General features: G+C 42.1%; 1 non-coding gene across 1 annotated transcript; it reads left to right on the top strand.

Annotated features, from left to right (window-relative positions):
- Positions 1 to 13710: 13710 nt before the first annotated feature.
- TRNAK-UUU (transfer RNA lysine (anticodon UUU)) lies at positions 13711 to 13783 on the top strand. The gene has a single exon. It is a non-coding gene; the product is annotated as a tRNA-Lys (tRNA).
- The last annotated feature ends 2656 nt before the right edge of the window (positions 13784 to 16439 follow it).

A 16439-nucleotide genomic window follows, 5' to 3' on the forward strand; every position in this document is an offset into this window, starting at 1 on the left:
CATTTTCCTGTAATTTATTTTCTGCTTGTAGTGTTAACATCTGAGGAGCTTCTTCAGAAACGTTGCCACATATAGACGTCTGCAGTCACTAGATGACCAAATCAAAGGGAAAATAATAAAAGTTGGATATTAAAATGAATACCAGTAACTGTTTCTTCCTTATGAAAAACAACTTTCTGGGGCAGATAAACTTATTGTTATCCCAGCCTCTGCTTGAGAATTGCTGGCAGATGTTCTAAACTGTGCCTGTAAGAATTCTGCAGCTTCCATTTGGAAACACGCCTGCTTTCTAGCTGGTGAAAACTCAAAACTCAAGTCTGCTCTTCATCTCATCCTGAACCTCAATAAGTGATCGTTGGTAGTGCAAATATTTCAGCTCTAAGAAATTAATTAAAATTAAATTCGCTTTTAAATGAAATATTATGGATGAGGATGTCCATCACCGATTTTGATCCAAAACAAAGATCGGTAAAAGTCCTCCCCCACCCAATTGTACAAATAGAGCTGGAAAATGTCTCCTTTTCATCCTAGAACACTACTTCCTTAATTTCCTCCACTGGTGCCTAGTTTCAAGTATCCTGTGCATCTTCCCAGAAATTTTATATGTATGTTAACATTAATAATATGTAATATATTTCTGGGAAGATGCATATATATGCATATATGTATACACACATATATACATATATAGATGTTTATCTCCACTCATCTTTGACTGTAGTGATATCATTTAACATATGTAGTGTTATTTCATTCTTTATATGAATTACATAATATGCCATAGCATGGATTGTATCATTATATTACAAACACGTCGCACCTTAAATCCAGATTGCCTGCCATCAGGTGGTCTGGCCCACTGTCACTGACAGTTCTTGGAAAAGGCTCTTCTGTTTGTGGAGGGTGAGAAATAGAGGAAAGATGCCTTCTTGTCGACCACAGACCTGCTGTATTTCCAGCAATGCCTGTGCCTGGCATGCTCCCATGTGGAATAAAGAGAGGATTGATCAATCTGTGCCTTTGCTTGCTTAACAAAATAAATCCCCCAATAAAGCCCTTTTAAAAACCATGCCAAGCCGGGCGTGGTGGCTCACGCCTGTAATCCCAGCACTTTGAGAGGCCAAGGCGGGTGGATGACGAGGTCAGGAGATCGAGACCATCCTGGCTAACACGGTGAAACCCCGTCTCTACCAAAAATACATTAAAAAAAAAAATTAGCCTGGCCTGGTAGCAGGCGCCTGTGGTCCCAGCTACTCGGGAGGCTGAGGCAGGAGAATGGCGTGCACCCGGGAGGCGGAGCTTGCAGTGAGCCGAGTTTGCGCCACTACACTCCAGCCTGGGCGACAGAGCGAGACTCCGTCTCAAAAACAAACAAACAAACAAAACAAACAAAGAAAGAAACATGCCATTTGACATGGTGGATTTTCCCCCCACCTTGCACAACAATTTGGAAAGGATGTACCCTTTCACTAAGATCAGCTAATGTCATGACTCACCATATGTAGAATATTTATTATCCACTACATACTCCTCTTCTTATGATATAAATTACATCTAGTCAGGTCAGGCAATGAAAGGGGTTGTGATAGATTCGCAGCTTCTTACCCCTATTTATTCCTGTATAGATTTCTCAGTAAATATACTCTCTTACTCCAGCTGCAATGCCAACTTTATCATGTATTAAATTTACACATATGTGCAGATGATTTCTGAGCTCTCTGTTCTATGACATTTTGTTTATCCTTGCACCAACAATGCATGCTCTGAATGTCTTGAGACTTCTAATAAGTCATGATACTTAGTGTGGTAAATGCCACTATCTTTTCCTTCTTCAAAATTCTCTTGACTGATGTAATCACCCGGCTCACATTTTCTGTTTCTCTTCTCTCAAGTATTACAAGCTGGCATTGTCTGTTTCCAAAACACTGGTATCTAAGAGCTGTATTATATATTTTTTCTATTTTTCTAATTTTTTTATAGCTGGGTGACAATTCTCCTAGCAATTCATTTTTCACGAGTGGAAGCAGAATTTTCATTTTCAAAAAATGCACCACGGGCCAGGCGAGGTTGCTCATGCTTGTAATCCCAGCACTTCGGGAGGCTGAGGCTATTGGATCACTTGAGCTCAGGAGACTAGCCTGGGCAACATGGTGAAACCATGTCTCCACTAAAAATTCAAAAATTAGTTGGGCATGATGGCACATGCCTATAATTCCAGTTACTTGGGAGGTTGAGGCATGAGAATTGCTTGAACCTGGGAAGCAGAGGTTGCAGTGAGCTGAGATTGTGCCACTGCACCACTCCAGCCTAGGCAACAAAGCAAGACTGTCACAAAGAAAAAAAAAAAAAAAAAGCACCACAGAGATCACCAATTATTTTGAATATCTCATAGTATTTTGTTAAATTTTTTGATTACTTAATCTAAGACTATCTTAATCAATTGATTAATTTATTTTTATCTATATAGCCTATTCCCTATATAATTCTTTTTTATACAAAACCATTCTAATGAATTGTTTACATTTTATGATAATGTTTTCTAGAAGAATATGTAATGATATTTTGTGCATGTCTTTTTATATTCTATAAATTATATTTTATGTACATATCATTCAATTTCTGACTTTTCCCACAATCATCATTATTTTATTTATCTAACATTTAAATGCCAAAATCAGTACCTCATAGTATATATCTGTGATGGTTAATTTTATGTGACACCTTGCATGGACCACAGGATACCCAGATTAAGCATTATTTCTGGGTACGTCTGTGAGGAGATTTCTGGATGAGATTAGCACTTTTCCCTCACCCTCTCTCAGATCTCTGCCAGTTAGGCCTAAATTGTCTAAATCAATTAATTGTCTAAATCAATTAATAATGTCAGTTACGCATATTATTTAGGAAATTACAAGTCTGTAAATCCAAGAAGAAAAACAAATGTTAATTTCATTGGCATCTACCTAGGGTGACGTAAGAAATCAGGGGACAGTGAGGCTTATGTATTTCACAGCAAACCTTCTAGTAATACTGTACATTTTAAACTACTACAGGGATACTAAAGGAACTTCTAGTGAGACATACAGAATGCATTAGTTTTTATTTTTAATGTTGGGAGTACTTATAAAGATGTTACAAGGTAGGAAAAAACCCTCAGGGATAGTTCTCCAGGACAAGTAACAGTAGGGGTATTGCCCCTGTATAAGAAAAGGCATGGGGATAGTTTAATTACTTGAACCCAGGAGGATAGAGTCTTGAGGGCTACCTTAAAAGGAGGTGTGACCTCCAGTGAAGGAGTGTGCCCATCTGTTACCAATAAATACCAGTTTACAGTGACTCTCGGAAAGGTTGTTACTGTGCTTTGTTAATGACCACTAAGGCAAGTCTTACCCAGAATATGCAGGATAATATGAACAATTGTTGTTCAAAAACAATTGTTTTTCTGGTCGAGTTACATTTATCTCTTGTCAGAATTTTAATGCGAAAACGAAGAACAAAGTTTTACATTCTTAAAATGTGATTTCTTTCCGTTGTTGATTGCATTACACGCTGCATTCCATACATGGCCACTAGAAGGCAAAGGTCTTGAAGGTGGAGTTAGAAGAGCGGTCCTATTCATGCAAGGAATGTCTGCCCTTGTCTAGAATGATGTCATCACATTGGCGTCAAGAGGGGACATCAGTCATATGGGCCTGTTGGCGCTGTGAGGCAACGGTCTCAAGAGTCCTCGAGAGAAAGAGAGGTGTTGCCCCTCCCTGGGGACAACCTGACACTAGGTGTGGAGCCAGTCGCGGGGATGGGCGACCGCCATGGGGCCAGGGGCGGAAGTGGGGATAGAGCACAGGGTATAAAAGACTCCTGCTACAGCTCCCCCTCTGCTGTCGGGTGCAGACACGAGGTAGCCTCCAGGTGACAACACGGGTGGTGAGAGCCGCCGCATGAATCCACACTGCGGCTGAAGGTCAAGAATTGGCGGTAGCCCATCGGTAGCCCAGAGACCCAAACTGTGTCCGATGTGAGTGAAGGTCACCCCAGATCAGTGCGTCAGTTCCGTTTTGGCGGCCAAATTTCTGACGATCCCATGTAAGAAATGCCACACCTGTCAATAGGAGCGACCCACGCGCTGGGTCTCTTTCTAGGATCGGGTCGCCGCCCCAGTGCCGGGGCTGTGCTAAAGACTAGAGTCTCAGACTTGGAATTTCGAGGAAGGTGTTCCAAAACGCTGCGCTCCCTCCGGCGAGGGACAAGAGCAGGAGCCTGGTTTGCCTGGGTCCAAGGACAGTAGCTGGGAGGGGTGTGGCAGCCGCTTAGCTTGAAATCTTTCAGATACCCCACCGAAATATCATAAAGAGCACAAAGAACTTTTACGTAGGAACAAAATAGTGAATCTACAACACCTTAAACGCCTGATAACTTCACCATGCATGCCTAGGAAACCAAATAGCAGTCAAATGGAGTTAGTCCCCAGAGAAGAGGAAACGCAGAGGAATCTGATAGGGAGCAGGCTTCAGAAATATTGAGCTGCCTCTCTCTTCTAGAAGGAGAGAACCAAACCTGAGCTGAAATTTCTGCAACTACAACTGAGATTATACCAGACAATGTCATGGCTGAAGGAGGGTAGGAAAGTTTAGAAAGTGCTTGTGTTGCTGGGCACAGTGGCTCACACCTGTAACCCCAGCACTTTGGGAGGTTGAGGCGGATGGATCACCTGAGGTCAAGAGTTCGAGACCACTCTGGCTAGCATGGTGAAACCCCGTTTCTACTAAAAACACAAAAATTAGCCGGCCGTGGTGGTACGAGCCTGTAGTCCCAGGTATTGGGAGCCCGAGGCAGGGGAATTGCTTGAACCCAGGAGGTGGAGGTTGCAGTAAACTGAGATCATGCCACTGCACTCCAGCTTGGGCAACAGAAGGAGACTCCACTCCGTCTCATTAAAAAAAAAAAAAAAAAAATGCTTGTGTTTGAATTGGTACTTCGTCTTCAAACATCAAGGCAAATACCATTCATTACTTTTGTCCGTAAAAAGAAGTCTAAGTATTTCAGAGCTGTGGGCAAAAACCCTCCAGACCTGGGCTAGGTTTTGAAAGCCAAGAGAAGCATGATTGCAGAGGTGCCAACCTCAGGCTTTTATTGAAACAACACAATAGAGAATCTTTGACATCTGAAGTCTACACAGTTACCCTGCCTTCTCTGCTCTCACAGGGGCCTATGCTACCAGTTCAGGAAAATGTGTCTCACTTATATCTGAACAGAAAATGAAGTATGCTGGGCCGGGCACAGTGGCTCACTCCTGTAATCTCAGCATTTTGGGAAGTTGAGGCAAGAGGATCACCTGAGGTCAGGAGTTCAAGACCAGCCTGGCCAACATGGTGAAACCTGATTTCTACTAAAAATACAAAAGCTAGCCAGGTGTGGTGACGCACACCTGTAACCCCAGCTACTCAGAGGCTGAGGCAAGAGAATCACTTGAACCCAGGAGGTGGGGGTGGCCGTGAGCCAAGATGGTGCCATTGCACTCCAGCCTGGGCAACAGAGTGAGACTCCATCACACGCACACACAAAAGAAGTATGCTGGTATCCACAGATAGCTGCAATAAAAATAAATACAAAAATTGCAATCTGATCTTTCTATATACAAGTTTGCCCAAAAATATGGCTACAAAGAAGAATATAAAATAACATAATTCATGATTAATTTATAAAAAATTATAAGAAGGTATGAAAGGAAAATAAATATCAGGACCCCAAAAATCACTAAACCAAGGGAAAAGTCAAGCTGGGAACTATGTCAGGGAAACCTGCCTCCCGTTTTATTCCTGAATAAGATAGGTACAAAGATAAGAAGGTACATACCTCCCTCACAATTTGCCCACAAGGAAATTCCTTGTGGACAAAGAACAGAGAGAACTCAAAGTCTCCCTCTGAGGCTCACCTGAGACACGTGTAACTGATTGCTTCATCTGCCCTATTGTTTACGTAAAAATGCAGATTCACTGAGCCAGACTAAATTGTGTTTTCAGCGGAAGGCTTATCAAGGACTCAGAATAATGCAACCTTTTGTCTCTTACCGAATTTTAACCCCCTACTTTTAGTTGTCCTGCCTTATCAGACCGAACCAATGTACATCTTACACATACTGATTGATGGCTCATTGTCAGAGGCATTGGAACCAGAGCCACTCCCTCTTGAATACCGGCTGGGTGAAATAAGGCTGAGACCTACTGGGCTGCATTCCCAGGAGGTTCAGGCATTCTTAGTTACAGGATGAGAGAGGAGGTCGCCACAAGTTACAGATCACAAAGACCTCACAGATAAAAGGATGCGGTAAAGAAGCCGGCCAAAACCTACCAAAACCAACATGGCGAGGAGAGTGACCTCTGGCCGTTCTCACTGCTCATTATAGGCTAATTATAACTCATTAGCATTCAAAAAGATACTCCCACCACCATCATGAGTTTACAGACACCATGGCAACCTCCGGAGGTTACCCTATGAGGTCTGTATGATCTGAGGAACCCTCAGTTCCGGGAATTGCCCACCCCTTTCCAGCAAAAGTCATGGAATAATCCACCCCTTGTTTAGCATATGATCAAGAAATTACTATAAGAATAAGCTGCAGAGCAGCCTATGCTGCTGCTCTGCCTATAGAGTGGCCATTATTCCTTTACTTTCTTTAAAAACTTGCTTTTTACTCTATGGACTCGCCCAGAATTCTTTCCTGCACGAGATCCAAGAACACTCTCTTGGGTCTGGATTGGGACTCCTCTCCGGTAACATCATGTCTCCCTAAAATGTATAAAAGCAAGCTGTACGGCCGGGCACAGTAGCTCACGCCTGTAATCCCAGCACTTTGGGAGGCTGAGGCGGGCAGATCACCTGAGATTGGGAGTTCGAGACCAGCCTGACGAATATGGAGAAATCCCGTCTCTACTAAAAATACAAAAAATAAAAAATTAGCCGGGCATGGTGGTGCATGCCTGTCATCCCAGCTACTTGGGAGGCTGAGGCAGGAGAATCACTTGAACTCAGGAGGCAGAGGTTGTGGTGAGCCGAGATCGCGCCATTGCACTCCAGCCTGGGCAACAAAAGTGAAACTCCTTCTCAAAAGAAAAAAAAAAGCAAGCTGTACTTCGACTACTTTGAGCACATGTCGTCAGGATCTCCTGAGGCTGGGTCACGGGTGTGTCCTTAATCTTGTCAAAATAAACTTTATAAATTGATCGAGACCTGTCTCAGATACTTTTGGGTTAAACAGAAGCAATAATGGTTATAAAGAAAAAAACACAAAGCAGAAACACAAGAATTCAGGAACTACATTGCCAGAAATAAATATTTCATGACAAGAAAAATAAAGACTGTGAAACAGAAAATTACAGAACTCATAGAGACAAAGGAAAAAAATATTCAGGATTGAAGACTAAAATTACAAAAAGCACAAGGCGGGTACCACTGATAACATGTAAGTGGATAGTGAGAATAGATATGAAAAATAGAAGAACCACAAAAATGTAATCAAATTAATTATAAAAATAATTATAGATATAGAGCAGGTGTTGATGATCTACAGCTCTGGACCAAATCAAGCCTACCGCCTATTCTTGTGTGGCCTTGAGCTAAGAATGTTTTTTCTATTTTTAAATGGCTCAAAAAATGAAAAGAATTTTATAACGTATAAAAATGATATAAAATTTTATTTTCAGTTTAAAATTCAAATTAAGCTTTATTTAAATAAAGGTTTTTGGAACACAGTCGTACTCATTCATGTGCTATTATATTATATGTTGCTGCTTTCATGCTACCCTTCTCAGTGCCAGAGTTGAGTAGCTGCAGACCATATGGCCTGCAAAGCCTAAAATATTTACTATCTGATCTTTTACAGAAAAATTTTGCCAACTACTAATGCAGAATATAGGCAAGGGAGATTTTAAAAATACACGGATGTGTGGAGGAACTTGGTGGCTCACCTCTGTAATCCTAGCACTTTGAGAGGCCAAGGCAGGCAAATCACATGAGGCCAGGAGTTTGAGACCAGCCTGGCCATAATGGTGAAACTCCTTCTCTACTAAAAATACAAAAATCAGCTGGGCATGATGGTGTACGCCAGTAATCCCAGCTATTTGGGAGGCTGAGGCAGGAGCATCGCTTGAACCCGGGAGGTGGAGGTTGCATGAGCCAAGATCTCGCCACTGCACTCCAGCCTGGGCGACAGAGCGAGGCTCTGTCTCGAACAACAACAACAACAAACCCACATAAGTGGAATTCCCCCCTCCAAGATAAGAATTATTGAAACAGAGCAGAATTTGCATTACATGATAAAATATTTATAATCTAAAAGAAAATTTGAATATATCTATTGAAAGATCACAAAGCATACCAGAGAAAATTGATCTCAAATAGGATAATTTCTAGTATTGTTATTTGACTTTGAAGATAAAAAAATATTTGGGTAGCAGCTACAAATGTCAAGTCAACACCAGGGGAAAGAAAATCGTATTGGCATCTGATTTCTCTACAACAGCATCAAATGCCTAAAGACAGTAGAGCAACACCTACTATACACTTAAGGAAATATAGGGTGAATAAGGGGTTGTATATATTCAGATAAGCTGCATTTTTAAGTCAAATATTCAGGATAAACCACTTAAAAATGCAAGAGGTCAGGATATATTGATCACGTAGACTTTCCTTCAATAAACAACTACACAAAGTATTCTAGGCAAACAAACAAACAAATAAAATGACTGGGGAAATTACAACAAAAGAATTAACATGGGGCACTGAATATATTAAACTGCAGATTACCAAAACACTGAGAAAGATAACAGTAACTAGAGAAAATGTAAATGGTATATGCTATGACAATATAGAGATGATATAACTAAAAATTTGAAGGAGTATGGAGCAATACTGCAGAATTTAAGTTCACTGTACAATCTCTAATAACTAAGATAAAAAGTATTATTTAAGAGTGACAAACATTCTGTGCCTATGATTATTTAACTGAACCAAAGCAAAGAGTGAGAGACACTAAAATTTGGTTGGAAATAAGATGGAAAGAAGGAAAGAAGAGAAAGCAATCCTATCCTATGAGTTAGTTCCAATAGAAACCTGAACAGCCAACCTTTAGAACAGAGCTCTGCTAAGAGCTGAAAACATTGTGAGTAATGTTAGTAGTCAATTGCAACAAAGGCAAATGCCTTTGAATGATTTCCCCTGGCACTTGATGTGTGGATAGATGGATAGATGTTACCAATACTGCTTAGTTTACTTGATAATAGGGAGTGCTAACTTTGAATTTCAAGTAACTGAAACATTATTCCCTCCAAAAGAATCTCATTCTTTTTCATTAGTAGGCCTATACTAGAAAAAATGTTGCTCAATTCTATAGTTATATTTTAAATTTTGTTAACAGTGTTGTTTTCTCAGCTGAGCGTGGTGGCTCATACCTATAATCCCAGCACTGCGGGAGGACAAGTCGGGTGGATCACCTGAGGTCAGGAGTTCAAGACCAGCTTGGCCAACATAGTGAAACCCTGTCTTTACAAAATACAAAAATAGAAAAATTAGCCTGGCTTGATGGTGGGTGCCTGTAATCTCAGCTACTCAGGAGGCTGAGGCAGGAGAATCACTTGAATCTGGGAGGTGGATGTTGCAGTGAGCTGAGATTGCGCCATTGTACTCCAGCCTGGCCGACAGAGTGAGACTCCATCTCAAAACAAACAAACAAACAAATGTTGTTTTTTCTCTTACAATATAAAACTTACAGAATACCGTTGAGTTTTCCTCTTGACCCATCTGATCTTTTTACAGAAAACATTGGCTGACTCATAACATAGATCATGTTGGACTAGGGTAATATGAAGTAGGGCAGGAATAGTTGAAATTGTCAGCTACTGGAATTTGATGACATTTCTAGGAACAAGAAAATTTTACCTTTTAGAGGAGTTCGTTTGGGGGACTTGAATTCAAACTCCTGATATTTGACTCAAAGTTCTCATGGTATTACTTCTCTACATTGTTTCAAAGTAATATTCTGGGTATTCTATCTGAGAAACAAACAAATTTAATTAAGCAGGCAAAACTAAGCAAACAAAACACCACCAGATCACCAACCACACCCAAAATAGGTAAAATTAGATACCCGACTGCCAATTGTTGCTTATAATATTTATATTGTCTTTCATGGGAAATGAAAGCCTCTGAAAGCTAATAAATACTAGTATGAAAAGTGACCAGTGCATGAACTTCTTTCACCTTAAGTCAGGAAACCATTTGTGATAGGCTGAATAGTGGCCCCTCACGGATGTCCACATGCTAATCCCAGAAACCTGTGAATACGTTACCTTACATGGCAAAAGAGATTTTGCAAAGTAATTAAGTTTAGGATCTTGAGATGAGAAAAGTATCCTGGATGATCCAGTTGGGCCCAATATAATAAAAGGGAAGTCAAGAGTGAGAGAGAGAGAAAAAGAATATGTGACGATGCAACCAGAGGATAGAGTGATGTATGGGCTTTGAAAATGGAGGACTAGCCTGGCACAGTGGCTCACACCTGTAATCCCAGCACTTTGGGAAGGCATGGCAGGCAGATTACGAGGTCAGGAGTTTGAGACCAGCCTGGCCAACATGGTGAAACCCCATCTCTACTAAAAATACAAAAAAATTAGCTGGGCGTGGTGGCAGGCACCTGTAATCCCAGCTACTTGGGAGGCTGAGGCAAGGAGAATCACTTGAACCTGGGAGGCGGAGGTTGCAATGAGCCGAGATCACACCATTGCACTCCAGCCTGGGCGGCAGTGTGAGACTCTGTCTCAAAAAAAAAAAAAAAGAAAGAAAGAAAGAAAGAAAGAAAAAAGAAAATGGAGGACTGGGCCTTGAATCAAGGGATACAGGTGGCCGCTAAGAGCTGGAAAAGGCAAGGAAACAGATTCTCTTTTGAAGCCTCCGGGAGGAACAAAATCCTGCTTGATCTTGGACTTCTGACTGTATGAGAATAAATTTGTGTTAAGTTACCAAGTTTGTGGTAATTTGTTGCAATAGCAAAAGGAAACAAATAAATGACTTATTACTCAATAGTGATTATAAAACAAAGAGAGAGGTTCTTCCTAATCCAGAGTTTCCCAGTCTCAGCACTATTGACATTTTAGGCTAGATAACTCTTAGTTGGTTGCAGATGCTGTCCCATGCACTGTAGAATGTTTAGCAGCATCCCTGATAACTAATCATTAGATGCAAGTAGCACCCTTCCTCAGTGTGACAACTGGAAATGTCTCTAGACTTTGGCAAAATCACTCCTAGTTGAGAACCACTGTTCTTGTTCTTCTGCCTCTCACATCTCTCTTATCTTAGAATATATCACATCGATCTCTTTACTTCACCCACCATACCACTAGGCCGGTAGAGTAAAGTGACGGGGAGAAGGTATGTGAGGAAGGAAAGAAAAAGGCCAGCAGGTGAAGAAAAAGAAGAAGGTCTGGTGAGGACAATGGAGACGGTAAGACATGCAGAATTATGGAAGAATGCTCAAAATGCCTGCCACTTACTCTCACAGAGAAGCTAAAGGACTGAAAATAGGAACTTACAGTCCTCTCCTTATCTATATTTTAAAACCTAGATTTTAAGACTGAGCTATTACTATTATTCCATGTAGAAATTTGTAAATACGTAATTTTTATTGAAAGGACAGAGGAAAGAAGAAAGAGGGAAAGGATTTCTAAACCACACTGGTCCAAAAAGAGCTGAAAGAAGGGCAATGTTCTCATGATAGCCTGCTTTATTCCAGCTGCGCTAACCCAACCTTTCTGGAAGCCAGGCATATGGCAAGATTTGCTGCTTTCTTGGCCTGCCCTGCTCAGGAATGTAGCCTTTTGCTTTCCTGTGGGCAAAGCTGACTTTATTCATTTGTTCATTCATTCATTCATTCTTTCATTTCACAAATATTTGTTGAATGCATAGCCAGGTTCTGATTCTGTAATTGGTACCAAAGATACAGAAGCAGAGCAGTGGAGGGAGACAGACAAATACATCAAACTGATTGGTGCCAACGCACTCTCATCAAAGGCCTCCAGGGATACACCTGGAGTTGAACAAGTTGGGTTTATTACATGTTGCAGTGAGGGAGAACACACACCGTGGAAACCACGGGTGTCTCACTAATAGGGTGTTAGAAAAAAAATTATAAAATTTAGACTTTGGCGGGGTGATTTGGGAGAGGGTTTAAGAAAGTAGGGCTTTGCCATGCTTTGGATACTGTCAGGAAGTGGGGTAATTTTTTTTTGTTGTTATTGAGATGGAGTCTTGTTCTCTCGCCCAGGCTGGAGTGCAGTGGCGTGATCTCGGCTCACTGCAAGCTCTGCCTCCCGGGCTCACGCCATTCTCCTACCTCAGCCTCCCCTTCTGCCCACTACTTCAAAAAATACAAAAAATTATCCGGGAGTGGTGGCGGGCGCCTGTAGTTTCAGCTACTTGGGAGGGCGAGGCAGGAGAATGGCCTGAACCCAGGAGGCCAGGAAGCGGAGCTTGCAATGAGCTGAGATCGCGCTACTGCACTCTGGCCCAGGCGACAGAGCAAGACTCCGTCTCAAAAAAAAAAAAAAAAAAAAAAAGAAAAGAAAAGAAAAGAGAAAAGAAAAGCTTATTTATTTGTTTATTGAGATGGAGTCTCGCTCTGTCGCCCAGGCTGGAGGGCAATGGTGCGATCTTGGCTCACTACAACCTCTGCCTCCTGGGTTCAAGCGATTCTCCTGCGTCACCCTCCCGAGTAACTGAGATTACAGGTGCCCACCACCAAGCCCAGCTAATTTTTTTTTTTTTTTTAAATTAGAAACCGGGTTTCGCCATGTTGGCCAGGCTGGTTTCAAACTCCTGACTTCAAGTGATCCACCCATCTCAGCCTCCCAAAGTGCTGGGGTTACAGGTGTGAGCCACTGAGCCCGGCCTAATGTTTTAAATAATAGAATTACTCAAAAATAAATAGTCCTGGGTTAGGCAGTCCCAGGTCTGGCACAGCTCCTCATGGAACAACTCTCTTCCTGTCTTCCTCTTCTGCCACATTTGCTGTGGGGTTTCTGTCCCCATGGTCCCTCTTTACAGGTGCTCAAAGTGTCTCACGAATTAATGAATACTGAACGAACCATGAGTACTATTTCCTGAACTCTCAGGCCATTCTTGTCTTTGAATGAGTTGGGGCTCCAGACAAAATGCGAAGAGAAAATTAGAGGAGGACTTGTATTTTTATTTCCTCCTAGCTCTGAAGAACCTAGACATTCCATTTCTGAAAGTGTGGGAAAAATACCAAATGGGGCAACAGAGAACCTTCATCTTCTTTCCACATTTTTTAATTCTCTCGAGCATTCTCCTCAATTAGGCCAATCGTTCCTTAAAACGGTCTCCTCCTCCTGGTTCCTCTCTCCAATATGGCGAGGGAGCCTGCAAATTCGGTCTCCAAGGATCCCTCTACCCAGAGCAACGAACTCCCTTTGGCAATATAGGAATAATCTTCATTCTCCCTGCAATTGTGCACATTAATAGGCTGTTTAATGAAAGTACAGTGTGGAGGTTAAATTATCTGCTTGGTGCTAAAATGGCTTAGGTGATTGAGCCACAACCCTGGTAGTTTCTGAAACCATGGATTTCCTGCAGCTTTTCTTGGCGATCCTATTACTGATGGGATTACATTATTTAAAGAATGAACAAAGTTTTCGTAAAAGAACCTGGGTAGCTCAGTCGGTAGAGCATCAGACTTTTAATCTGAGGGTCTAGGGTTCAAGTTCTTGTCCAGGCGTTGAGTGTAGTTTTGACTTCTGCCACATAGAGAAGTCAAAACAGAAAACTTCTGCCACATGAGGCAAAACAGTCGTACACTTTACTAGCTTTACTTACTTATACCCTCCAGAGACTAACTAAATCACATATTTGTAAGCAAATCTAGGATTATGGTAAAGATATTATAACAAGTAACTTGCACTGGAGTTATTGGACAGCCACTTTCAAATTCCCTTACCTGGTGGGGGATAACAACTTCATTCTAGAGGGTGTTGCAGTTTGGGAGGACCCTAGTAGCATGTAGACTCTGAGAGTTGGTAGTACAGAAAACCCTGCAAGAAACACTTATAATCTAAAATCCAGACAGACTTCGAAATTGTTAGTCATCCATTTTGCGCTTTCGTTACAAAACTACTGTCCTCACTTTAAGATATAATCTATTAAACAAACAAACAAAAAACCAGAAATGGGCTTTTGTGCATTTTTTCTGTGTACAGCTCTATAGATTTTTATAAGACTTGAAATGGGTTTTGGACAAAAAGTCAAGGTTTTTACCCGGTTTATACTGTGAGCACAGTAAGTGCATATTCTTTATGACTGGTTCCTTCATTTTCACTAAGTCATATGTACCCTGGAGAAGAGGAGTAGAGCTAGCGAGATTTCTATCAGAGAAACCCTGTATTTGAAAACTTGTGGAAGTTTTCCCGCCTTCAAAGTGGACCTCAGAAATCCTTCAGCAGGCAGGGCAGCAGGAATCGTCAGTCCCTGGATGCACCTGACATAAAAATAAAGTATTCTTGGCTGGGTGCGGTGGCTCACGCCTGTAATCCCAGCACTTTGGGAGGCCGAGGCGGGCGGATCACGAGGTCAGGAGATCGAGACCATCCTGGCGAACACTGTGAAACCCCGTCTCTACTAAAAATACAAAAAGTTAGCTGGGCATGGTGGCGGGTGCCTGTAGTCCCAGCTACTTGGGAGACTGAGGCAGGAGAATGGCATGAACCCAGGAAGCGGAGCTTGCAGTGAGTGGAGATCGCACCACTGCACTCCAGCCTGGGCAAGAGAGCGAGACTCTGCCTCAAAAAAAAAAAAAATAAATAAATAAAAATAAAAAAAAATAAAGTATTATTTTAGCAGAAACAGGTATTGAAAGGTCAAAAGTCTGCTGTTCCCCAGACTGAACCTCCAGCTCTCTCTTAGGTCCTAATTCAGCTGGTCAAAGGATGAGATCTATAAGAAGAGTGAGAGCGGCCGGGCGCGGTGGCTCACGCCTGTAATCCCAGCACTTTGGGAGGCCGAGGTGGGCGGATCACGAGGTCAGGAGATCGAGACCATCCTGGCTAACACGGTGAAACCCCGTCTCTAATAAAAATACAAAAAAAAAAAAAAAAAAAATTAGCCGAGCGTGGTGGCGCGCGCTTGCAGTCCCAGCTACTTGGGAAGCTGAGCCAGGAGAATGGCGTGAACCCGGGAGGCGGAGCTTGCAGTGAGCCGAGATCGCGCCACTGCACTCCAGCCTGGGTGACAGAGCGAGACTCCGTCTCAAAAAAAAAAAAAAAAAAGAAAGAAAGAAAAAAGAAAAAGAAGAGTGAGAGGAATTCATGCTTTCAAAGACTTTCAGGGTCTCCCAAAACGTGTCTCAATCACCTGGGGACTCATGTTTCTTCCTGAACTTGAGGAGATGTGTCCAATTTAGTAATGACTGGAGTGAACAAGGTTTCCTCTTCAGAGGAATTAAAAGATACAGAAAGAGGCCGGGTGCGGTGGTTCACCCCTGTAATCCCAGCACTTTGGGAGCCCGAGGTGGGCGGATCACTTGGGGTCAGGAGTTCAAGACCAGCCTGGCCAACACGGTGAAGCCCCATCTCTACTAAAAATGCAAAAATTAGCTGGGCGTCGTGGCACGCGCCTGTAGTCCTAGCTACTCAGGAGGCTGAGGCAGGAGAATTGCTTGAACCTGGGAGGTGGAGGTTGCAGTCAGCCAAGATCACGCCACTGGACTCCAACCTAGGTGACAGAGTGAGACTCAGTCTCAAATAAATAAATAAATAAAAATAAAAGATAGGGAAAGAAGAATGAAAGTTATAACTTACAATACAAGACAGAGGATTTAAATCTGTTGTCCCCTTCGACATTTTTTCTGCACTTTCACAGTTGGGATTTCCTGGGTTATTTAGGGTTGGGTGGGGGTGGGAAGTGGAATGACTGCCCACTTCCAAGGGTTTTGCAGGTGTAGAAGACCACCTCCCATGTCTCTTGTGCTTCTCCCTTTTTAGCACACCCATCCTAGTGCTAACTTTTCCTTTCTCCTCTCCTTCACCTTTCCCTAGGCCCTTCTTCTTTTCCCTCTTGTCTTCTCTTTTCTTCTACCTTTCATTCTCTGTTACCTCTCATTTGCTACTTAAGTGTTTCCTTTCCCATCCATAAGGGCAAAGTTGAATGAATCACTTGGTAATGCACCACCTTGAACATCAGAGATTCCATATTAATACATGTCCTCTTCTAATACATTTCATCACATCTTAAGTTCCATCTCATTCAAAGACAAGAATGACCTAGACGTTGAAAAAGTAATATTTGCTGCCACAGTCATATTCAGCCTTCAGTCATGCATGAGACATGGTTGAGCACCTTTGCAGAAGAAGAAAGGAAGCAATGAGGTAAGAACCAAGACA

Source organism: Pan paniscus, chromosome 5 (genome assembly GCF_029289425.2).
Source record: "Pan paniscus chromosome 5, NHGRI_mPanPan1-v2.0_pri, whole genome shotgun sequence".
Lineage (NCBI taxonomy): Eukaryota > Metazoa > Chordata > Mammalia > Primates > Hominidae > Pan > Pan paniscus.